This window comes from Salvelinus alpinus, chromosome 25, assembly GCF_045679555.1.
Source record: "Salvelinus alpinus chromosome 25, SLU_Salpinus.1, whole genome shotgun sequence".
In the NCBI taxonomy this organism is placed as follows: domain Eukaryota; kingdom Metazoa; phylum Chordata; class Actinopteri; order Salmoniformes; family Salmonidae; genus Salvelinus; species Salvelinus alpinus.
This window is the reverse complement of record NC_092110.1, coordinates 25,267,368-25,293,451: the sequence shown is the minus strand read 5'-3', so window position 1 is coordinate 25,293,451 and position 26,084 is coordinate 25,267,368. Positions and strand designations below refer to the sequence as shown.

The following is a 26,084-nucleotide window of genomic DNA, read 5'->3' as shown; positions in this document are numbered from 1 at the left end:
GAAACACTTAGTTACTTAATTGAAAAGCGCTATACCATTAATGGGTTAGGCCCCTTTTTTCTCCACTTCCTGTCTGAATGATGTTCCCAGAGTAAACTGCCTGTAGCTCAGGCCCTGAAGCCAGGATATGCATATAATTTGGTACCATTGGAAAGAAAACACTTTGAAGTCTGTAGAAATGTTAAAATAACGAAGGAGAATATAACACTATAGATATGGTAGGAGAAAATCCAAAGAAAAACCAACAAGATTTATTTTCTTTTTTTGAGAGACCATCCTCTTAGAAATGCAAGAGAAAGGTCATATTGAGAATTAGCTCCCTGGATGCAATTCCTATGGCTTCCACAGGGTGTCAGTAGTCTATTTTCAAGGTTTCAGGCTTGTAACTTCAAAAAAGAATAAGAAATATCAGTTTTAGCAGAAGGACACAGTCTTGGAAATTCGTGTTTGCACGTGCCATGAAGACATTACGCACCTGCTAAAATTGGTTTCCTATTGAACATACTTCTTTCCGTAAGAAATATTATAGTTTGATTACATTTTAGGGTATCTGAGGAGTAAATAGAAACTTATTTTGACTTGTTGAAACAAAGTTTAGGGGTAGATTTTCGGATTCCTTTCTCAGCAAATTGAACGAGTGGATTACTCAAATCGATTGCGCCAACTAAACTGACTTTTTGGGATATAAAGAAGGATTTATTTAACAAAACGACACTATATGTTATAGCTGGGACCCTTTGGATGACAAATCAGAGGAAGATTTTCAAAAAGTAAGTGAATATGTCATCATTATATGTGAATGTATGAAACCTGTGCCGGTGGAAAAATATTTTGATGTGGGGCGCCATCCTCAAACAATCGCATGGCATGTTTTCGCTGTAATAGCTACTGTAAACCAGACAGTGAAGTTAGATTAACAAGAAGCTTTCAGCCGATATAAGATACTTATATGTATCTAAATGTTTAAAATCCATAATATTTATGATTATTTATTTGAATTGCGTGCCCTCCAGTTTCACCGGAAGTTGTTCCGCTAGCGGGACACCGATCCTTAAGGTATGCTACTTCTGGCCTTGCAGGTTTCCCCTCTGAAAGGTATGATGGAATTGTTGAAAATAAATCATAATTTATTTGCTCTAACTAAGACACCTTATAGTATGGATGACAACAAACGGTCTGCCCAATGCATCACCGGGGGCTAACTACCTGCCCTCCAGGACACCTACAGCACCCGATGTCACAGGAAGGCCAAAAAGATCATCAAGGACAACAACCACCCAAGCCACTGCCTGTTCACCCCGCTACCATCCAGAAGGCGAGGTCAGTACAGGTGCATCAAAGCAGGGACCGAGAGACTGAAAAATAGCTTCTATCTCAGCCATCACCAACACAGAGAGGCTGCTGCCTACATACAGACTTGAAATCATTGGCCACTTTAATAAATGGATCACTTGTCACTTTAATAATGCCACTTTAATAATGTTTAAATACCTTGCATTACTCATCTCATATGTATATACTGTATTTTATACCGTCAATTGCATCTTGCCTATGATGCTCGGCCATTGCTCATCCATATATTTATATGTATATATTCTTCTATATTCTTATATGTATATATTCTATATTCTTCCATTCCTTTACTTAGCTTTGTGTGTATTAGGTAGTTGTTGTGCAATTGTTATATTACTTATTAGATATTGCTGCACTGTCGGAACTAGAAGCACAAGCACTTCATTACACTCGCAATAACATCTGCTAACCATGTGTATGTGACCAATAAAATGTGATTTGATTTGAAACACTTTCAGTGTGCCTTAACTGCATAAACAAACTCCCTAGTCCTATGTATAGTGGACCTACATGCAGCCTTTTCAGTCAGGGAAGTTCAGATGCACACAGGCTTACTTACTCAGATTTCACATTTGTGGTTGAGAAGCCTCAAAAACGTAAGCACATTGTTTTTTGGTTGGAAGTCCTGTTTTTCTAAATCTCATGCATTTATTTTCCAATCCAAGATTTATAAACTGCCGTCTGCCATTGGGTAGCTGGATTATTTACCCAAAGAAAATATGGTGGTGAAAAATTCATGCCGGCGTGCTGACCCCTGGTCATCTGCTGGCATTCCCACCTCCGAGATGAGAAAACAAGTTTAGTCTTGTTGAGAGAAGAGGGGAGAGAGGAGCCAGGCAAAAGGTCATATCTCCATGGCCCGTGACATCCTTTCCCACTCTCCATTAGCCTTCTCACCATGTCAGAAATGAGAACAGCTAGCTGCCATTATCAAGGTACATCTTCTTTATTCACAGGTACTTGAAAGCTGACCCTTGAATTCTAGATATGGATACAGGAAGAGCGTCTTGTCCCATATACTCAGCTCAAAAATATCATTGTCAGGTAAAAAAAAATCTAATTTTAAACTCTCTAAATCCTACAGGACTATTCCAAACATGCATTATGATGTCTAACTATACACTAGCTTACGATTGACTGTTTTACTCCCTGTTAAATTCCACATTTGCTTCTGAAATATTCATCATCACATTACTGTATAGTATATTATTCTAAGCATTTACTTGGACCTTGGGAACATTACTCCTGTGATTCATGGGAATTCAGCGTCTGTGCATTGACAACTTTACAGTAATTGATCATCTTGGTGGTCAGTGAGTGAAGCTACTGTTAGTTTTTATTCTATTTATTTAACCTATATTTAACTAGGCAAGTCAGTTAAGAGCACCTTTTTATTTACAATGACGGTCTACCAAAAGGAAAAAGGCCTCCTGAGGGGACGGGGGATGGGATTTAAAAACATAAAAAATACAGGACAAAACACACATCATAACAAGAGAGACAACACAACACCACATAAAGAGAGACCTAAGACAACCACATAGCATGGCAGCAACACATGACAACACAGCATGGTAGCCACATAACGTGACAACAACATAGTAGCAACACAACATGGCAGCAGCACAAAACATGGTAGAAACATTATTGGGCACAGACAATAGTACAGAGGGAAAGAAGGTAGACACAACAATACATCACACGAAGCAGCCACAACTGTCAACAAGAGTGTCCATGATTGACTCTTTGAATGAAGAGATGGAGATAAAACTGTCCAGTTCGATTATTTTTTGCAGCTCATTCCAGTCGCTAGCTGCAGCGAACTGAAAAGAGGAGCGACCCATGGATGTGTGTGCTTTGGGGACCTTTAACAGAATGTGACTGTCAGAACGGGTGTTGTACGTGGATGATGAGGGCTGCAGTAGGTATCTCAGAACAATAAATAGTCTCACTGGTCACCCTTATTTCTGTCCTCGACAGAGATCGAGGGTGTCATGTCATTGCTCAAAGGCCCACTGACTTGCGGCCAGCAATAACTGTCAAGTTTATTTGGAAGTAAAATAGTTAGTGTGGCCGGGGGAAAGAGTCCTGCGCAACTGACAGACCAGAGGGGTAGGCCTGCCAACAGATTAAGTGGTCACTAAAGCCCACATTACATTTTCTGTGTATTTCATACGAAAGCAGTATTTCCATATTCTATATCTCTCTGTTAACCACTTGTCCAAATAGTCATCAATCATTACTGAATTCCTGCTTTTATTTGGAAGGTGCTAACGTGTGAATCTCATATGGACAGAGAAAATGTATCTAATTCACAAAATGTTAAGGATTAGGATTCACAAAATCAGGATTATCTTTCAGATAATTTACTTCACAGAACCATGTGCTGGAAATAATATCTGCGAGCAGAGCAGTCAATGACACATAATACATCATACGTCATTGTATGTCACTCATCACAACATAACGACTATTCCCACATGCAGTACAGTACTCTCCTCCCTGTACTCACATCACCAGTACCACACATACTCACATGCACGCGTAACCTACATTTCCATCCCAGCCTCTCAGTGTTGCCTTTGGGAAAGAAAACTACCTCCCAGAAAGGGAGGAATAACTGAGTGATCCATTCTTTCCCTCTCACACCAGAGAATGTTAATAGGTTATATCCTCGTCCTCAGCTGGGATTGCCATTTCCTTTCCCTTTGACCTGCACATCAGATGTCTGACTCTTACAGGAACCAAGGTGAAGAAGAACAAACATGCTGGCTGTAAAATGGATGGTCGGCCCTGCCTGGGGTCTGGGACTTGGGGGGGAGGGGGGGACCGGCTGCTCCACACTGCCTGCCAGCCTATGACGGAGGTTAGAAAAACTCATCATCGGGAGCCAGGGCCAGAGCCCCAGTTAAACATGGGTGGCCACCAACACAAAGTCTCCAAACAAATGGCTTTACATGATGTGATCGCTATCTGTTGTGCCTCCAGGGGCAAAGTCAGCATAACTGGCACTTTCCTGTTGAAAGATAACATTATGGGTGATGTAACAGCGTTTGAGGGAGGCCAGAGAAAACAGAGATGAACAGGGCTCTGTTTGTTTACTGCCTGGCTCGACAGGCTCCGCGCTGGAGTCTGTATTTGGACTTTAATAATAAAATGGTTAGCGTGGTAGGTGGTGAGGGGAGTTTGTGGGTTTCTCTACGTCGGCTCGGTGTGTATGGAAGCAGTCAAGAGGGTGTAGGCAATAGGAGATGTATAACCTTCAGCAAGTAGTTACGTGGATATTCTGATAGGGCCCCACCTGGATGTGAATATTATTTCAGACAACATTTTGGCAAGTGACCTAAGATCTCCTTCACTTCAATATATTGAACATCGTTTTACCTTATTACAGGCAATATTTAGTGCAGAGTCTAAAATATGTTCATCCCTACCAGGCTGGTTGGAGTACTTCTACCATACGGCTACAAATTGAGTCTGGTTCAATGAGATGGATTGTGACTTACAGGATTGTAGAGTTTAGGAGAGAGCCCTTTAATCATTAAAGAGAGCACTGCCACATCATTCCCCCAATGTACTCCATGTTCTGCAGAAGCATTAGTAACTAACCATTGGTCTAACTAGTTCCATATACCAATGCAAGCTTCAGCAGAGATGACAAGACTGGACCACTAGAGGTCACAACACACTCGCCAACATCTGAAAGGACCAGTGTTAGACATGAGCACTGTAGATGGAACTGTCAGGAGCAGTTATTTGAAAATGTATGTTGATTATATGGTGTGTATTCTGACAATGTAACGTCTGAAACTCTCAGCATGCAAATTACTCATAATAACACCTTATTTCTGATTAATAAATGTGGAATAAACATAAACAGTAAAACCAATTCCTCAAATGAAATAAAACATCACTGACAATCTCTTTAATCTCTTATTTACTCTCCTTGACTGACAGAATCCGTTTCCTTCACCTGTAATCTCATCTTCCTTCCCCCTCTCCCCTCTTCTCTTGCAGGCCTTCCTATAAAGAAGCGAGGCCCAGCGTGGGTTCTGTGGGTCACGGCCCTAACCAACGGTCCTCAGGTCAGCTGGTCCCAGAGGAGCCAGGACTTCACCAGGTCTTCACCTTTCTCCCTTTAAAATAACAGCAGTGGCCACCCGGCCATGCCGTTGCAGCCTGTCCCGCTGTGATCCCGCAGTCTGTTCCTTCCCCTTCTGTTTAGTCAGCCAACCAGCCAACTGAAGTATGGCAGCCAGTGTTATGTGTTTTGCTGGGCTGGGCTAAACTTGGCAGAGAGCTGCATCTTCCATCTGAAGGCTAACTAACCACTAAAGCCAGTAGCCCCTCTGGAGCCAGAGGCAAAGGAATATCAATGCCCAGAGGAAACGAGGTGCCTCCTGATGCCTGTGTCACTGACAGAGCCCCTAAGGTTTCTACCACAAATACTACTAATACTATCCAGAGAGCAGGGTGCATTCTGGGAGGGTAGAGCACACTCCTGCTGCTTCTATGTACTTTATTTCTCTGGGCACACTGCGCAGGCCAGGCTTTGGAGTATTGTGTTGTGTTTGTTATTGACTGGTGACTTGTTACTTTTTGGCTTCATGATAAAACAATTCTTCACTCAGCATGGGAAAATGTGATCAGCCGAGATGCACAGTCCTACTGTTGGATCAATCACAACTCTTCAAATTTACAAAGGGAATGTGAGGTTCCCTGAAACAAATGACTGAACTAATACCGACCTCGACGTAACCGATGTTAACCAAATATCTTGTGTTCCCCATATCAAAACACTTTATAGTCCCTAAGTCACGTGATCTTCTCTTTCCATCCCAGGGGCATGGAAAGAACAAGCCAACTGGCCTCTTGAAGTAGGCCTTTGAAGAAAGAACCACATTCGTATTCTACAGGAACAGGCAATTTCCATTTTGACAACATGTACTGCTGATTACTACCATACAGTGTGTCAAGGATCGGGATTACCACTCCCCATTCGCTAAGAACCAATTCATCATCTCCTTTCTGCTTCCAGTGGGAATTTACGAACTCTCGGAGCCTACAATAGTCCCTGAACAAACGGCTGTCAATCCGCTCCACGCCACCAGGGTGAATCTAATTAGAGACCAAGGGGCTCGGGTTCTCTCTTTTATTGGGAACTCTTCCAACCTTACAGTACCTTTGTCCTCTGTTTGGAACATCAGCAGCCTGTGAAAGCTGGCGAGAGCAATAGCCATTGACATGACAGTTAGTGACAGTTATATGTGAGAAGCCCATTCTGAGAAATGTGTGTTTGATTGGTCTTAGATTATTGTATTTACCACACTGACTTTTGCTTTCATAATGATTTACTGCTGCTTGGTGGGATGAGCTCAGTGAATATGTGTGGTTGGCTGCCAACGCCGCTTTTTCCCCTGTTTCTTTTTGGACTGTCAGCCCTTGAGATTTTTTAACTGTTATAAAGCCATTTTGATTGGAGGCCAGGCAGTATAAAGCTGGAAGCAAGCTGTATATTGGGCAGAAGGCCTCACAGTGCCTCCAAAAATAAGAAAGAGAGTGTGTGTGTGTTGGTCTATGTGTGAGCTTGTGTGAGGGTGTTCAATGGAGATTGTGTGTGTGTACTTGTGTTCACGAGTGTGCATGGCTGTGTTGGTTCATGCGTGTGTGTATGTACAGTATGTGTGTGTGTGTGTGTTTGTGTGCATGTGTCTTCTTGGCTCTGCATCCAGTTGGTTAACTTATCTCCACTTTTTGTAAAGGTCTGGCCACCTATTGATGAATACCCAATATGTTATCTTTTTTGTGAATAGATTGAATACAATTTACTACCATACAATTGTTTTGATGATGGCATTCTGTACGTATGAGTTTACATTACCATTCAACAAGATTAAAATATAAAGCTTGAATTTGTTGAATTCTGTTTTGTGTTAAAGTTTTCCTGTCGCCTTCTCCGGAGTTAGCAGATTTATATAATGAGATTTTATGTGTGCATGCATGCGTGCGTGTATGTGTTTAACTATATTTGTGGGGACCATACATCCCCACAAGAATAGTAAATTAACAAAAATTTGACCAACTGGGAACATTTTTCTAGTCCCCACAAGGTCAAATGCTATTTCTAGGGGGTTTACGGTTAAGGTTAGAATTAGTGTTAGGGTTAGAATTAGTGTTAGGAGGTAGGGTTACTTTTAGGGTTAGGAGCTAGGTTTAGGGTTAAGGTTAGGTTCTGGGGTTATGGTTAGGGTTAGGGTTAAGGTTAGGGTTAGGTTTAGGGTTAGGGGTTAGGGAAAATAGGATGTTGAATGGGACAGAATCCTTTTTTTTTTTTTACGGGAACCAAATACAATACTTACTGTATATTTTATATACTAGATCCTTCAAAGTTCTGGATTCAGAAATACAAATGGCATATTTTCAAGGGACAAGGGCACTTAAAACTCATAACAGCTGGAACATGTAGTTCATATAGTGGAATACAGTACTTTCTGGCAATGCCATGCTCTCATTAAGAACTTATATTGGTCGTATAGGCACTACTGTGTATATTCAGCCATGCCTCTGAATATCAAAAGGGAAATAAATAGCCTCAATTACTCTCTTTAAAATATTTACATCTTAACATTACTACACTTCTCTATCAGCTATGCTTACAGTTTTACCAGCAGCTGTTACTCACTGTGATTCACCTTGAGGAACAGCCTGGCTTTTGCTGGTGTAGACAGTGGCCATATACTCTGTTTATGCCTCTGCCCTGTGATCTGGAGACCAGCCCAGATACTGTATCAGAACCTGTTGAGTGCTGTTGACTCTGTGAGTAAGGGGACGTGTACATGCAACAGTATTTACTTCGTCACTGACTCACATTGGGTGGTCCTGCTCACTGGGCTGGATACAATGGCTCCACCAGACAGTATTCACTGTTCACTGAACACGCTCATAGCACAAAAGCCATAAAATACAAGTCAGTGAGGGCTTCCAAGATGTATACATTATTCATATATTTCCCTCCAGGAAAGTTTTTATTCATATGTCCATACTGATTTGCTGTTGTCTACAACCAAGTTCCATTAAAATCCACCCCCACCTCTTTATAGTAAAACAGATTTTATTTGTTGTGTAAGTTTATTCCTGATAATATCCCTTACTATCTCTGTTGATCTATTACCAGCTAATTTATTTCTGTCAAAACAGTCAAAAGTTTAATTGCATTATATATTTACCCTTGGTGAAGTTCAAGTGCAGGATATTCTTTTTAAGGAAACAATCTTTCATGTCCACTAATGGGTAGACAGATACTGTTTCTATATTGCCTCCACATAAGCCCCAGGATAGGCAATGAAACTCAAACCTGCCTCACAGTGTCTGATGTGATCTTTGTGTTTGAGAGCTCACACAAAATCCGCTTTGCCAAAGCTGCAGTGCTTTACCTGGCTGTAACCCTGAGGGCATGGACATGAAATAGACCAACTTTGTGTATGCCTTCACAGATGTCACTTCCTTTTTTCGTACCTCATTTGAGATATAAATCAAGGTCAAATCATTTGTACAAAACATGTTTTCGTAAATGTTTGAAATATCTATAAATGAGCCAATGTCATAACAGTTTATGCGTGCTGGATGTACAGTAAAACAAGGTTGTATAAATGTAACAGTACATATTATATTATGTTCAATTCACTTTTTAAAATTGCTGTAAATTATTTGCTAGCATATCAAACTCCCACCAACAAAAATCTGCTTCCCTACTAAATTCTCACCAACCCAACCTGTTCTCACAGGTTATTCTTCCTGGTCTTTTACTGAATACACACGGGCACCCACACAAGCCCACAAACCCAGACGCACACACCACACACACTCCAATGTAGATTTAACTAGAAGAGTTCCTGAAGCATATGGATGCCATTTGTAAGCAGCAGTGAGAATGTATAGGTCAGTCTGCCCTTTGGTATCTCTCTATCCATCTGTTTTCACATTACTTGTAAATTATAGTGTCCTCCAGAACCAAATGAACATAAATCAGCTCTGTGAACGTGAAGAAGTTTTCCTATCTGTCATAAAACAATGATTTAAAGTCAAAATACGGCACTGTGAATTCACCCTGCATCCCAGCAGTAGAAACACAAAGCACCGTCTCATCGGGATCATTTATGGCCTCAGAGGGAGCTGAGGGTGATCAGAGCTCGGGCCACCGACAGGCAGAAAAACAGTAGGAGCACCAATAAGGACGGCTGGAAAACACTGTGGTCAAATTTATCAAGCAATTCAACAAAATCTATTTCTGTTTGAAGAGGGGAGCGAGATATTCTGCATGTTTAGTATACTGGTACATCTCTGGAACATTCGGTCATACAGTATTTGTGAGTTTTGGAGTTTCTACATTAAATACTCGTACCCAAGGACATGTGATGTATTGGACGCTGTGCTTGTCTATGGCCAAATAAAATATACAACTGGAGGTTCCTGGATTTTAAGCAAGATATTTGTGTAAACGATGCCACTGTGTCTCTATGAAATTGTTTCTTTTATAGGGGGAGTTTAGGGATGAAAGGTGTATTTGTATTTAATATGGATCCCCATTAGCTGCTTCCAAAGCAGCAGCTACTCTTCCTGGGGTCCAGCAAACTTAAGGCAGTTATATACACATAAAAACATTAAGTTACATTTCACAACAGATTTCACAACACATTAAGTGTGTGCCCTCAGGCCACTATTCTACTACCACATATCTGTGTGTGTCTAGTGCGTATGTTATCATGTGTGTGTATGCGTGTGTCTGTGCCTGTGTTTCCCTTCACAGTCTCGCTGTTCCATAAGGTGTATTTTTATTTGTTGTTTTTTATCTGTTTTTACTGCTTTCATTAGTTACTTGATGTGGAATAGAGTTCCATGTAGTTATAGTTCTATGTAGTACTGTGCGCCTCCCATAGTCTATCCTGGACTTCGGGACTGTTTGTCAGTGGGGGTTCACGTACTGTATCTACAAACAAATAGGTGCTGTGGAAATGCTGGACCTTACATTGAAGGGTATTGGGGATGCTTTTATGAGCCATGGGGCATCACTGCCATGGGGCATTTTATATATTATGATTACCCTCTTTCCCTAGCAGAAAGGAAGAGGAAATGTAGGGGTCGGTCTCATGAAATTACAGTCAGTTACATTTATTGGAGAAGTGAGCTAGGTGCCTTCCAATCCTTTTACTTACTGACACATTCATGTGTATTGAAAAAAAACACAGATTTCCAAAATAACCGTTGGTGGTCGCAGCAGCATAGAGTAGCCAGCCACCAATCAATAGGAAATGTTTCTCTATCCCTTTTGATTCATGCTTCCTTTTTGGATTCCATCCTCATTTAGAGTCATTCATGCCTGCTAGGGCTAGAGGGGGCTATTGTGCCAGTTTATGAAAAAAAGTGTTTTGTCCACTGAGTATCTGTTCTGAGCACTGAGAAGTCAGAACATTTGACAGTTCAACCTCAGAGCCTCTCAGTCCCTCTGTTCTAAAACCATGTTGTTAGGATTTCAATAGAAAATTAATAGGGGTTAACAGACCAGAGCGAAAATAGAAATGGATGATTTCATTTGTTTCGCTCGTGCCCAACTACATGGGTTTTCAGTAATGAAAAGCTTTGATCCATGCAGTGTTAAATGTTCACCCTTTGACAGAAATCTCTCATATCTGGACCCTCTCCCCACCTGGTCTAAAGGAAGATACTCTGTCAGAGCAGGTGTTGTTTTTGCATCTATTTTTACAACTGCTTTTTAAGAGGTCCCTGGCCAGTCATTGGTTGCGTGAGAGGGAACACTGTTCTGGCCCCCACACAAGGTTTAATGCCTTCCCAGGGTCTGCTACAGGTGTTTTGTTAGCGAAGCTTCGCACTTTAGTGAGGTGGAAAGGAGCTGTGATGTTTCCTGCCAAACCATCGCTCTGAACGACGACACACATGCTGTTGATTTCCTGGTTCATGTGTTCATCATTCTACTGGGGGTTCATATAGAATGTGAATCAAGCAAAGGGTTAAAACATTTCAAATACATACAGTGTGAGCTCATCTAACAGCTCTCTCAAATTTGCTATGACCCAAAGTATACAGTACTGTAACTTCCCTCTGGAGCCTACAGTGGATACTGCATTTCCCTAATGTGCATTCTCTTCTAGGGCCTGACACACATTAAGTAATTCTCCGCAAGCTTATTTGAGTTAATTGTGCAGCGGCCTGACAATCTCCTGAACCATCCAACCATCGGTCCCCCTGGGGATCCTCTCCACGTCCATCAGCCAATCAGAGGGGGTTCTGCATTGCTACTGGCGGTTCACTCCGGGATCCAAACGCTGTTCTGGACAAGTAGTTGCTTTTTCCTCAGGAGAGACCCAATGTTCTCCCAGGGACTTTTAAACGTCAAGTGGAGAGAGGTTCCGTTCCTTTGCAGAGATGACTATATGGGCTCCTAGTATCTGTTTAAACCGCAGGTAGCCTAACTCTCCTCTGTTTGTGTCCATGGTTTCCTTCTCAAGTGGGGGATTTTCCCATAGTTTCCATCTCACTAAAGGGCCTGGAAATATGTCTGGTTTTTAGGAGGCAGGCTGATGGAAATATAAACACACCTTTGAAAACCGTAAAATCCATATGAGGGAAGATACAATATGGGAAACAAATTTACCACATTGAGGAGTATCATAAATTAAAATTACCATGAATTTCTTGAGATATGGAGAAAACAAGAGGATCTATACAAACAAACCATAACCGTAACCCTAACCCTAGCTTAATGTCCACACCCGGTTCAGCCATAACCCTAACCCTAGCATAATGTCCACACCCGGCTCAGCCATAACCCTAACCCTAGCTTAATGTCCACACCCGGTTCAGCCATAACCCTAACCCTAGCTTAATGTCCACACCCGGCTCAGCCATAACCCTAACCCTACCTTAATGTCCACACCCGGCTCAGCCATAACCCTAACCCTAGCTTAATGTCCACACCCGGCTCAGCCATAACCCTAACCCTACCTTAATGTCCACACCCGGCTCAGCCATAACCCTAACCCTAGCTTAATGTCCACACCCGGCTCAGCCATAACCCTAACCCTAGCTTAATGTCCACACCCGGCTCAGCCATAACCCTAACCCTAGCTTAATGTCCACACCCGGCTCAGCCATAACCCTAACCCTAGCTTAATGTCCACACCCGGCTCAGCCATAACCCTAACCCTAGCGTAATGTCCACACCCGGCTCAACCATAACCATAACCCTAGCTTAATGTCCACACCCGGCTCAGCCATAACCCTAACCCTAGCGTAATGTCCACACCCGGCTCAACCATAACCATAACCCTACCCCTAGATTCATGTCCACACTCCAGCTCAACCATAACCCTAACCCTAGATTCATGTCCACGCCCGGTTCAACCATAACCCTACCCCTAGATTCATGTCCACACTCCAGCTCAACCATAACGCTAACCCTAGATTCATGTCCACACTCCAGCTCAACCATAACCCTACCCCTAGATTCATGTCCACGCCCGGTTCAACCATAACCCTACCCCTAGATTCATGTCCACACTCCAGCTCAACCATAACCCTAACCCTAGATTCATGTCCACGCCCGGTTCAACCCTAACCCTAATCCTAGATTCATGTGTCACGCCCTGACTGTAGAGAGCTTTTTATGTCTCTATTTTGGTTTGGTCAGGGTGTGATTTGGGTGGGCATTCTATGTTGTATGTTCTATGATTTTGCATTTCTATGTGTTGGGCCGGGTGTGGTTCTCCATACTTAGGTTGCCTTTTTCCCACCTGTATTGGTGGGTAGTTGTCCATGTTTAGTTGCCTGTGAGCACTACATTGGCTTCACGTTTCGTTTGTTAGTTTGTTATTTTGTTAGTTTGTTAAGTGTTCTTCGTTGAATTAAAAGATGTATTCCAATCGCGCTGCACCTTGGTCCACTCCTTTAAACGGCCATGACATCATGTCCACGCCCGGTTCAACCATAACCCTAACCCTAGCTTCATGTCCACTCTCCGGTGTAACCATAACCCTAACCCTAGATTCATGCCCACACCCGGTTCAACCATAACCACAACCCTAGATTCATGTCCACACCCGGTTCAACCATAACCATAACCACAGCTTCATGTCCACACTCCAGCTCATGGATCTAATATCCGACAGTGAAATACAAAGATGAAAACCTCTTCCTATCTCTTATTTGTTCCACATCTGGAAGTAAATGTGGACTTACTTTGTAATATCTCAGCAGTAGCCATTTTATGTGTGACAATAAAGTTAACTGACATTCCTCCTTGTTTCAAATCCCCCTTCATGTAAGAATAATGCATACAGGGCTTTCCTCACTTCCCTCTCTATCTTGACTTGGAGAGCCTAGGCAACCTGGGAGAGAGTGTGGATGAGTGTGGATGCTCAGGCAGTCTAGACTAGAGGGATCCTTCCCCTCCTCTGGCAAAGTAGCCTGGTGGCTTCTATTGCAACGCATGTCAACACCATTGACAGCAAAAAGCACTTAGGGACCTGGAGATCACTTTACCATTCCACAAGTAAGACAGATGGAAAAGGAGGTGGGGTGTGTGGGGGTGGGGGGTTGAACTGATGAACACAAGCCAGGAGGTGGCGGTGTATGTGCTGAGTTAAGACAAGTGAAGATGGCAAGTGAAGATGGCAAGTGCCTCTAGGATAGTGTTTTACTGTCTGTGTGTTCCATACCTCTGATGATACAGTACTATCCACACTGACTAGAATAGTCATTTATATTGAGAATATGAACCTTGTAATTTCCTGACTCCACACAAAACCTACTGCGTAGCCTGTAATTTCATCCCTATAATGTCCTCTATAAAATACTTATAAAATACTTTTTCTACCTAAACAAGAGGCTCTTTTATAGACAGCGGGATGGCACTAAAATCTCTCAATGCTAAACCTCTACATAGTCTTCAATCTGTGTAGCCTCCTATACATTTCAAAGGAGTACAGACAAGCACAACAAAATGCTCTGCATGGATGAAGACCACATCACTCAAAGAGGATTGAGACTTAAAAATAGTTTATTAATATCCAAATGTGTAATAAATATATTGTTGACACTACAGAAATTGTGTTATAATGTCTCACTTAAAATCATGTCACTTTTTCCTGTTCTGTCAAGTTAGTGTTTCTTCCTTTCAAGTGAATAGCTTAATCACTCATATTATAGCTTGTTTTGGTGCACAACTGGAAGAGATTATTTGATTTAAATGCTTCATTTGCAGTTAAATAAATAGAATAACATCAATTAAAACATTTTCCAGCGGTATGACAATTAGGGGTTTACTTCCTGTGCGTTGATAAATACAATGTGGCCATAGCGCACTAAAATAGTAATTTCATAGGTCAGGGCGGAATTACCATTTAATAAACACATATAAACTAAAAAAGAACAAAAACAGAAATGTAGAACTATAAATATGAAATATCCTGAACAATTATTCATATTAACCCAAAAGGGTTTATTCATATCTGCTATTTGTAAATGGCTGATAGACAGTTTGAGTTTCCTCAGCCAACAAAGTTAATTTTCTGGATTATATCACACAACTCTTTATGTAGTGTACAGAATTTGCCATGAAGTGAGTTCAACTAATACAACTGAAACCTGTGCCTGAACCCAGAAGTTATTTGAGTAGAGATTGCAGCCACACAGGGTGATGTGGGGTTGTTTTCATTCCTTGTCTTTTCTTGCCGTACGAGCCCTTGGTATAGGTTGACGGTTGGCCATTTGAGACACAAGATCTTATTTGTGTGTTTGCTTTCAGCAAGTGGAGTCACACTCAGTGGTACTCACCAAGCTGTATAATTCAGCCTCTGTAGCCCATGGCCCACCGCTACCTCTCTCTGTGGGTTACCAGCGACCAGCATAATACCTGCTGTGCCTCTCTCTCTCACACACACACGCTATACGCATGCGCAGACACATAAACACACACATACACACACATGGATAAGGATATTTGCATGTCATAGGAGATTGGTGGCACCTTAATTGGGGAGGACGGGGTCGTGGTAATGGCGCGGAATAAGTGGAATGGTATCAAATACATCAAACACATGGTTTCCATGTGTTTGATGCCATTCTATTTGCTCCGTTCCAGCCATTGTTATGAGCCGTCCTCCCCTCAGCAGCCTCCTGTGATGCATGGACACTTGCATGCACACATCCACAGCTGTACATCACATAGCTATCAATCTCACATAAATGTGGACATAAAGACAAGTACTCAATAACTCACATACAATCCTCAGCATGAACATTTAAATCTGGTGATTTTTCACTCATTTTCATAATTCATAGGCACATCATGATAGTGAAAGTTGGCATATATTTTTTTTGGGGGGTGCAAATCTTATTTTATTCTTACAGATGTACTGTATGCACTATGAATTTTAGAAAGGGTTTTGGGATTAGGAGTCAACAATATATATTTCATTGTATTATAAAATAATACATGCCATTTTGCAGAAGATTTTATCCAAAGCGAGAGTCATGCGTGTATACATTTGATGTATGGGTGGTCCCGGGAATCAAACCCACTACCCACGTGTTACGAGCGACATGCTCTACCAACTGAGTTATAAGGCACCACCCATTTGAATAGTGATGATTAAAGACATATTCTCAGTAGTTCAAATTATTAAAGTGTTCAATTGAATAGATACAGTATGTTTATTAAATATGAATCATATTTTCATAAACATTACCATGTTACCAAGTGTTGCATGCTTTTAACATTACCGACAACCTGTCATTCTATCAAACAATTTCCCAAAATGTCAAAATCCGATTTAGATCTACCCAACCCTGAAACATTAAGTTCAGTGGAATTATTGAACCAGAGCATTTTCAGTGAATAACTGGAAAGTGTGTGTTTGTGGCAGTGTGTGTCAAGGCATGAGTCTGTTGTTAGACTGTGGCGGCTGTCGGTCAGACGCTGGTGTGACGTTACCCAGGACGTTACCCAGGTGAGCAGTGGAAGAGGCACAGTCTCACCTCCGCTGGGTTTGGCGCTGGACCCTTCTTTAGCATTGGGAAATGTGACCATTCACAGCCAGCCAAGTGTTCAAATGAGCCACATTACATATTGCGTCATTGTTTTTCAAAAGGCAGCTCCAAACTTGCTTTGACCAGGGATCCTGGTACAGGTTTGACTGTGTAGTTCTGACTGGCCTCTCTTCCTGAGAATATGACTCCACTCCAGATGGAGCAAACTGCTTGACCTCTAGGGGTGTCAGGTGAACTTTTTATGAGGATGGATTCAAGTTTGAAGATTTAGATATATGTGTTAAATTTATGAACAGTGGCAATTTAGACAGGGCATATATGAAATATTTACATGGGAAAAACAACACATCAACTTTCTGATCATTTCCATATTTCGAAAATTCTATTTTTACAATAGATGTCTGAAGTGACACAGTGGAATGATAACAGTGGTATAGCGGCGTGTATGTGTTGTCTTTGCGAGTGCTCATGTCTTACGAAACGCTTGGAATATAATTAATATTCCACGCAGTGGGGAAACGCCAGACATCTTTCATGTCGTCTGTCACTCCTTTTCACTAAGCCATTTGTAAGTCACACTTGGACATTGAAGGGGGCCAGGCTTTGGCTTCCGAGAGCAGACTCCTCTGAAAGAGACCTATGATTATATGTCTATATTAATGGCTCCGTAAGTCTACAAAGTTATTTTGTCTGATAGATCTAGCAAAAAGTACTTATTACAAAGAAGGTTCATCTTAAACTGATTAGGGGCAGAAATATCAGGTTCTTTTTTTAATCTTGTGCAATGCCTTTGGTCAACTAGCACAGACCCTCATGCCAGATGCAATAAATGATTAGTCTAAACCAAAACAGAATGCCAGCTTTACGTCAGAATATCAACCCATGTCTATGAAAATAACCTTCTCTTTTATTACAAACCAAAGTCCTAATATCATGGTATACCCTCCTGACTAAGTCTATTATTTATTATTTATATTTCGGCTAGATTTGTGCATAGCTCTAAAGCAACATGTTAGAGTTTATTTGGCCTCACATGATTTAAAACGTACATTTGTAGGTTTGATGCTGTCAAGCTCTATTAAAATGGCTGAAATGATGCCTAATAAATAACAGTAATTTAATTGGCATGATAACTGAATATTTTTGTGCTATTATTTACACACAAGTATTTTTTAGATGCATGCCAGAAAAACCACTACACAACACAACAATAAACAATACATTAATTGCACTATAACGGCAACAGGCGGTGCCCACAAACTGTTAGGGCCTACATACAGCTGTTCCAACAGCAGAGCTTTCTTTCCAGCACTATGGAGTGAAACCTTACCACCACTACACCTGGCTATCAGCGGAGCCTTGTCTGGCAGCGAAACAATTCATTCAGCCTCGTTTACTGCCTTTTTAAAAAACATTGCTGATATGGCTGACCATATCTCCCTGACTTATTACATCATTTATGCAGCAGCATATAAGACATTTTTGGACTCACGGTGCTTCGCTGGAAAATGTTGTCATCAAAGAAAGAGAAAGGCTTTTACAATTCCGAGTTGGATGACCGTTCAAAATGTATTTTCCCAGTCTGACTTCCCAGTTGCAATACTTGCGGTTAGCCACTGTCACCGATTCCTTCCGAACAACTCATTGTTGAATTTGCTATTTCCAACTTGTTGTGTAATGTTTATGTCCAATGTCCGATGAGCACCGATACGTTTTATCTATAATTTCTCTTCATTATTTCTCTTCATATGACAAGGATTAAAAAGGATTGCCAGTAGATTGTCTACCTGATTTATGATGACTTTTAGCTAAGATGTTCTAAGTAAAATGTCAAAGCTACTGTAGATATAACGTTATTTGACGTCATTTTATCTGTGGCTAATGACCTTGAGCCTTCTTGGAAGGGCACTTCTAATCTAAGTCTATGGTAGGGCCCAAAGGGCTCACATTCTTGATGTCTACCCTTACTAAAGGTGAGTGACGTAGGGTCCCCATGAGTGACAGAACACTGAGCCAATCACAGTGCAATGCGGAGCCAATCACAGTGCAATGCTCCTATTTTCTGCTGGCCGGCCCCACCACCACAGAAAGCAATGAGCTAGGCTGAAACACCTGCATTTTGGAGCTGCCTGTTTGTATGCGGCTTTAATAACTCAATTATATATATTTTTTTTAAATATTGTTTGCAAACTGATATGTGACAAGTATTAATGCCAAAATAACATGCAAAATAGGTAATCCCCACCTGCCCTTAATGACGGGTCGCCACTGGTTGTAAGTAACAGCCAACTTTCCAGGACATAGACATGTTTTATATGGGCAGAAAGCTTCAATTCTTGTTAATCTTACTGCTGTGTCCAATTTACAGTAGCTACTGTATTACAGTGAAAAAATACCATGCTATTGTTTGAGGAGAGTGCACAACAATAAAACACTTTTTTCATGGCAACTGGTTTAATACATTCACCTCTGAAGGTACATAATGTACTTACATTCAGTAATCTTGAGATAAAGGTCCCAGAGATAAAATGTTCTTGAGGTTCTTGAGGTCCCAGAGATAAAATGTAGCATAGTTTTGTTTGATCAAATCAATTTTTATATTCAAATATAGGAACTGGATTCTACAATTTGAATCCCTGCTGTCTCTAACCCTAACCTATGAAATATACTTCAATCACTGTGGATAAAGGGGACTCAATATTAGGATGTTGTTCCTATTGTTTTGTACAGTCAGTGAGCATATTTGTGTGAGCTTAAACCTTAGCTTAACAAACTGTCTCACTCACCTTTCCAGATTATTATCAGGTATTAAAGATGACTTCGTGTACTGGTATACACAGACACTATGCCTGCCAATGAAATGACCATGTAAAGGATGACATTTAATGTAAAGTGGTGCCACAAACAAAATAAAATATTTCCAAAGCACTGCCATGACGAGACATAGCCTACACCCCAATATTGTACTGAGGGTGTTTTGTAAACTCTACATATCTTTGCATGTGAGACAAAACTGTCTATACTGCTAGAATTGATAATCAAGTACATGTATGTGTTAGTGTATGTGTTAGGCTAACAGTGGGCAGTTACGGGTAGTATATAGAATCACATATTTGGACAGAATGCATCATACTTCCTTCCTTTGTAGGATGGCCATATAGTGACAACCCATACCGTTGACAGACTCCAGCAGAGTGTTGCTTCCTGGATGTACCCATGAGCCCTATGGGACCTGTCAGAGGTCAGAGGGATTATATGAACAAGATTTCCAATAAAACAAGTCAACTCTGACTAGCATGCAAGCATCTAAATGAAAACCAGGCGGGCTCCCCATATCATTTTCAACACTATCAAATGACTACCAGATCATGTGCTTGATGAAGGCACCTAGGGTATCCCATGTACTACTAAAAGACATAGGAGTGATCAGCTAAATTTGCCAAAACTGCACCTTGTTAGCGTGGAAGAGGAGTACTGTGCTGTATGCGAGGCCAAAAGGGATTCCATATGGCTCAGTCACATTTGCAGTGTCAGCTCAGGCCAGTTCACTGGAAACCGAACCTCAGAAGTGGATATGCTCTCAGAATGTCAGCTACACCACAGTCTTTTATTATTTCCTTTTACACAATATATCATGTTAAGCCTTTGGCCTTCAGACATTGCTCTCCATTTGAAATGTGTGGGTATCAGTTATCCTAATCAGGAGAAATGTGATTTGGATAAGGCAAGGTGAACTGTTTAAGTGGTCATGCATTCACTGTGAAATATGTCCTTATTAAGGATAAAAGATTGTTATTTTTTTTGCCCAAAAAAGCTGAAAATGGAGTCAAAACAACAGTCCTTTCCCCGCTAGGCCTGTAATGTGATTTCCAGAATTAAAGATGGGCACATTTGAAATGACCCCGAAGACACTCACAGAGAGAGCAATGCTTTGTTTTGGGTCAGGAAGGAAGCATGGAATGTTACCGCTGAGAAAAACATTTTAATAATAATAAAAAATACATAAACAGTTGTAGAAATTAACTTTCTATACGGAAATAGCGTGGCAGGAAACTGTTAGCCATTAAACAGAAAGTTGTGTTTGAAACACCGCAGGGAGAGTGTGTTCTTTGGAATCTGTACACCATTTCATTTTTTACGTTGTTAAAGTGACTGTTAAAGACATTGAATTTGACAGAAATACTGCAGTTGTGCATGGACATAATGACACTGACTCTGTCTGTGTATATCTGGGACTATGTTAAGACATAATGACTCTAACTCTGTCTGTGTATATATGGGACTAAGTTAAGTGAGTATGTCTTTATCAGTAGCCTCTATCTGGTGTGAGTGACGGCTCTCAACAGTGTTGCCTGGACACGGTTCACCTGCAGGACGTGTAAAGGTGCAGAGTAAGCATGGCAAAAGGCCTGTTCCTGCTTGTCTTGTTCCCTCTCCCTCATCTTATTTTGGAGAGGCTGGTAGCCTGTGGTCTACTGTGTTGTGTGTGTGTGTGTGTGTGTGTGTGTGTGTGTGTGTGTGTGTGTGTGTGTGTGTGTGTGTGTGTGTGTGTGTGTGTGTGTGTGTGTGTGTGTGTGTGTGTGTGTGTGTGTGTGTGTGTGTGTGTGTGTGTGTGTGTGTGTGTGTGTGTGTGTGTGTGTGTGTGTGTGTGTTGGACATTAAACTGTGTGAGTTTGACAGGATGTAGAAGAAGTGCCCTGTAGCAAGGCGCAAAAAGAACAATCTGATTATGTTCCATTGACGACATCATCAAAACAGTTTTTCACGGCTATCACCGGGCAGAGTGACACAGGGTGTTTGAATTGAGGACTTGAAAGGGTTCTAACAGCACTTTCTCATTTCAGGTAACTTAACCTAAATGTTCACCTTTCAGTTAACTATTGGCTCTACAAATGCCTGTTGTGAGAGCCCTGGTATGGTCTGTTTGTCGTTAAGTAGGCCGTGAGTACCCTAGGGGCAATTTTATGTATTTCCTTCAAACTTCTGTTAAAGTTCATAATATGTCATAGATTATTCTTTGCACTGACATTAAATGTTTCCCCAACTACGGACTCATTGCATTTTCCCTTAAACTTCTAATGGGAACTCAAACCTAACGCATATGTTGGTCTTCAGTGCTCTCCCTCACTTACATACTTTGGGACATATTCTGACTTGACATCAACAGACTTAACCTGACATCAATTGACGTCAATTAATGATTTGCACTTAAGGCTGCATTTTTCTATCTCATCCTAAATAAAGTATACAGAGATCAAAACAAATTGATTTGTAATGATCTTAAAATGGCCATGTTGTACCAGTCCACTTGAATCTGTAATGACTCTGTTTGAGCTGCTATCGTGATATCCTGATATACACTAACTATTTCTCCTCCTCTTTTTATAACTGCATGTCCTTTAAAACAGAATGTTCTGTACATTTTACCATGGCAATTTCTAAACCTTTTGATATGGCTTCAGTAAAAATAAACACAGCTTTTAAATAACTCAATTACACAAAAAAGTGGACTACATTATTAAACCACTGTGACCCACATGTTGGCACTAAAGTAAACTATGCAAGTAACTGGCTAGTTTATGTAAACACATTGAAAATGGCTGTGGATAGCACTCCTTCCACAGTAGCAGCAAATCCCTTAGTGCTGGAGCCTATGATTAGAGCCACTCAACCTTTGGAATAATAAACTTCAACTATCACTCCGCCTAATCGGCAATCAAATCTCATTTTGAAAGACTGTGGGGCGAATTGGCTCATCGGCAGCCAACTGTCCTTTAATGTCTTATACACTCACAGAACTGTCAGACTTGCTCTATGCAATCAATAGGCAGGGCTCCAACCAGGTATGGTCAGTTTCCTTCACACTTCACACTTCACAAGCAGTTTAGTTCAAAACTGGGAAATTGTTGCTTGGAGAAGGAATGACTGCACTTCACGATTGTATGTTACTTTGCTAGCCTTTCAAAGGTTATTGTCAGCATTGGTCATCGGGAACTATGCTTCATTGGCTAACAGTTTCCTGGCCTAGTTGACCACCATTACGTATGTTTCAATAAAGGCCTATGTTTGTGGAACATCTTTTCAGTTACTCTCACAATCAAAAGGGTTTTGTTACTGAAGTCAATTGAACGATTATAGTGATAATAATTTAATGTTAATAATTGCGACAATATGTACATTGTCTGTGTAGTAGACATTGTACTGTATGTAGTAGACTATGGTTTATTTCAGTCTGAGCTGAAATTCCACAGCTCAGCCAAGTACCATAGGTGGGCATTGTCGAATACCATGCATAACGCCTGCTACAATATTACAGTCCTGTAAACAGATGGCCCCACATACAGCGAGTGTAGAACAAGAAAGGAGTCTACAGGGCACCAAACCAGTATCAAACCTAGTATATCAGATTTTCTCCCAATTCTAATTTCGGTGCCAATGAGAAATATTGAGAACAGCAGTTACCTACATGAAGACACAACTTAAACCTTTATCAAACAAGGAAAGAAGAGTTTATTCACTTGTGATTTGTGGTGACTTAGACCTTAAGTGGCAGAGTCAGTCAGTTCCTTTGTTTGGTGATCAAAAAGTCTAACTATCTAGCTCCAATATGTCTGCTATGTCATTTCCTGCAGCTGCACAACATCCTAATGATAATTGGGCCAGGGTAAATGGCGAGAAAGGTTGACCTCTGTATTTTGTTGATTTAAGATGGGAAAATCAATGCGTTGTTTATTTGTTCCTGTAATGTCTAGCAACTGAAGAAATATCTGCTGCCCCAGCAGTCTAATCAGGGAGTATTCTGTTTGGCATGCCTCAGTGGCTGTGTAGGCAGAGGGAAACTACACTGTAACTCAGCTTAACTGGAAAACTGTCCTGTGAGATGCTCCTCAGCTGTGAAATAGTCAGTCCTGCATGTGCCATTGCATATCAAATGATGGTACTAAAATTAGAAGATACTCTCCATCACCAAAAGAGTTACGATCATGTTATCAAGAAACTTACTTTCTACAGTAAATTACATAATTTACATTATGTGCACTGGAGTTACTTTTCTTTTGTATACAGTTGAGTGACAAATTTTTACCAAATACAGAATAATCTGAGGAAGGTTCAGTATGAGTTTTCCACCATGAGTAATAATAGCATGTTAGTTTACTCAACAATTAAGTTTGTCTCCAGAATAGCAATGCATTGCAAATGTGTATGTGCATGAGTGCTGGACACGCTACACTCATCCTCAGCTGGTTTTGATGCAGGCCGTGCCGGGACAGCACTTGGATGGCTCTGAAAGGTCTGGTCTGGTGGAGTAGAGCTCTCTCTCTCTCTCTGTGGGTGGGAACACTGTGGTGTCCTCAGCCTGCCAGCAGGAACTCCATGGTATCCATAGAAACCAGGGCCGACCCCATGGCTTGCTGCACAGCGGTCCAGCGGCGCCTGCCGGCTCGGCCCAAACACCATTTCTCCCCCAGATGTATTCCTAAGATTTGGTAGAACAACAACATCAAAGTTGCATTTGATTGTTTTTGGTTGTAGGATTATTTAATGCTGAAGCCTTTTTCTTGTTTTTTTTTTATTTTTCAGGAAAAGATATTATCATTCAACCACACGTATTTAATTGAGGCAATTGGAGCCATTCTGAATTGGCTTTTGGCTTTCATCTGTAATGGTAATGATTATGAGATAGTGCAGGTTCTGAGCAGTCTAGTCTGATGAGTAGGGGGAGACATCCACTGAAAACTCACAACTGTTTTCATTCACCTTTTCTCTTCAAGTTTGGCAAGCTCCTTGCAATGCCCCAGAAATTCTCTATCATCTTGTAAATCTGCAATATAATTTTTTTTTAAATGTAACTTGTATAGTATTGTTTAGTATTTTTCTCAGTCTCCATTTTGATGTTTATGCTCGATTGGATCTTTTAAATGGAAGGCTTGACTGGAAAATAAGTAAACAGCGAATGCCTTTTCACAATGTCTGCATACTTCCTCTGACCAGCACAGACATTTTTAAAGAGCATCTTATCATATTGATTTAAGCAATTAAACACGAAGTTGCTCTCTCCAAGCTCTGACTGACTATATCGTTTTAATTAGTATCCACAGAGCCTTATCCTCAAAGCATTTTCTCTAGCCTGATAAAGAACAGTCTTATCATGGTCATTACGTGGTTAACTGTCTGGCTATGTGAAAAAAATGTTATGTTTAGATTTGGGAAACATTTGGTGGAGTACAACCTTTCATGTGTTTGGGAATAGGACATTACAAATGCTTTAGGGGTAATTTATTTTAAACAACACAATTTGTCCTTACATAACTTGTACTGCACATCCTTATAAATGGCAAACAACACTGCTAAAAGAAATTGAGCTACCGAAATACCCTTGGCTATGAGGACAATAGTGTTTTGACCATGCCAAAATCAAATATAGCTGCAAGTATAAGAGCACAAGGCTAGACCCAGATGCAGACAAGGGATGCAGATGGTTAGAGTCTCTGATATTTATTAGTATCCAAGGGGCAGACAAGAGAATGGTCGTGGACAGGCAAAAGATCATAACAAAGTCAGAGTCCAGGAGGTACAAAGTGGCAGGCAGGCTCGAGGTCAGGGCAGGCAGTATGGTCAGGCAGGCTCGAGGTCAGGGCAGGCAGTATGGTCAGGCAGGCTCGAGGTCAGGGCAGGCAGTATGGTCAGGCAGGCTCGAGGTCAGGGCAAGCAGTATGGTCAGGCAGGCTCGAGGTCAGGGCAGGCAGTATGGTCAGGCAGGCTCGAGGTCAGGGCAGGCAGTATGGTCAGGCAGGCTCGAGGTCAGGGCAGGCAGTATGGTCAGGCAGTATGGTCAGGCAGGCTGGAGGTCAGGGCAGGCAGTATGGTCAGGCAGGCTCGAGGTCAGGGCAGGCAGTATGGTCAGGCAGTATGGTCAGGCAGGCTGGAGGTCAGGGCAGGCAGTATGGTCAGGCAGGCTCGAGGTCAGGGCAGGCAGTATGGTCAGGCAGGATCGAGGTCAGGGCAGGCAGTATGGTCAGGCAGGCTGGAGGTCAGGGCAGGCAGTATGGTCAGGCAGGCTTGAGGTCAGGGCAGGCAGTATCAGTATGGTCAGGCAGGCTGGAGGTCAGGGCAGGCAGTATGGTGAGGCTAGCGGGTTCAGAGTCAAGGCAGGCAGTATGGTCAGGCTAGCGGGTTCAGAGTCAAGGCAGGCAAGGGTCAAAACCAGGAGAACTAGCAAAAACAGAGAAAAGGAAAAAGCAGGAGCACGGAGTAACACGCTGGTTGACTTGACAAAACAAGACAAACTGGCACAGACAGAAAGAAATACAGGTATAAATACCCAGGGGATAATGGGGAAGATGGGTGACACCTGGAGGGGGTGGAGACAAGCGGACAGGTGAAACAGATCAGGGTGTGACATGCAAGCAACAATGCCGGGATTCAGCTGTATGCCCACTGTGCCACAATCACGAAAAATGTGACAAATTGCTCTAAGATGAGTTACTTCTGTAATGTGTATCGTGCTTGCCAAATATAATAACTCAAAATCAAACTGATCAAGCAATATAATATGATTTTGGACTATTTTCAATGATGTTGACTACTTCAAACATCTTCTTCTTCAGAACCGCTGGACCTACTGGCACCAATTGTTGTATATAGCATCTATGGATGCACATCTTCTA

The 26,084-nt window shown here is 41.5% G+C and overlaps 1 long non-coding RNA gene across 1 annotated transcript in view; it reads right to left on the bottom strand.

Annotated features, from left to right (window-relative positions):
* The window catches only part of LOC139553724 (uncharacterized), a 93,514-nt gene extending 75,211 nt beyond the window's left edge, over positions 1 to 18,303 (bottom strand). Inside the window, exons 1-2 of the long non-coding RNA XR_011670711.1 lie at positions 17,909 to 18,303; positions 15,202 to 15,311 (exon numbers count right to left, since the gene is read on the bottom strand). This is a non-coding gene — a long non-coding RNA (uncharacterized lncRNA). The remainder of the gene's footprint in view (positions 1 to 15,201; positions 15,312 to 17,908) is intronic.
* Between the last annotated feature and the right edge of the window lie 7,781 nt (positions 18,304 to 26,084).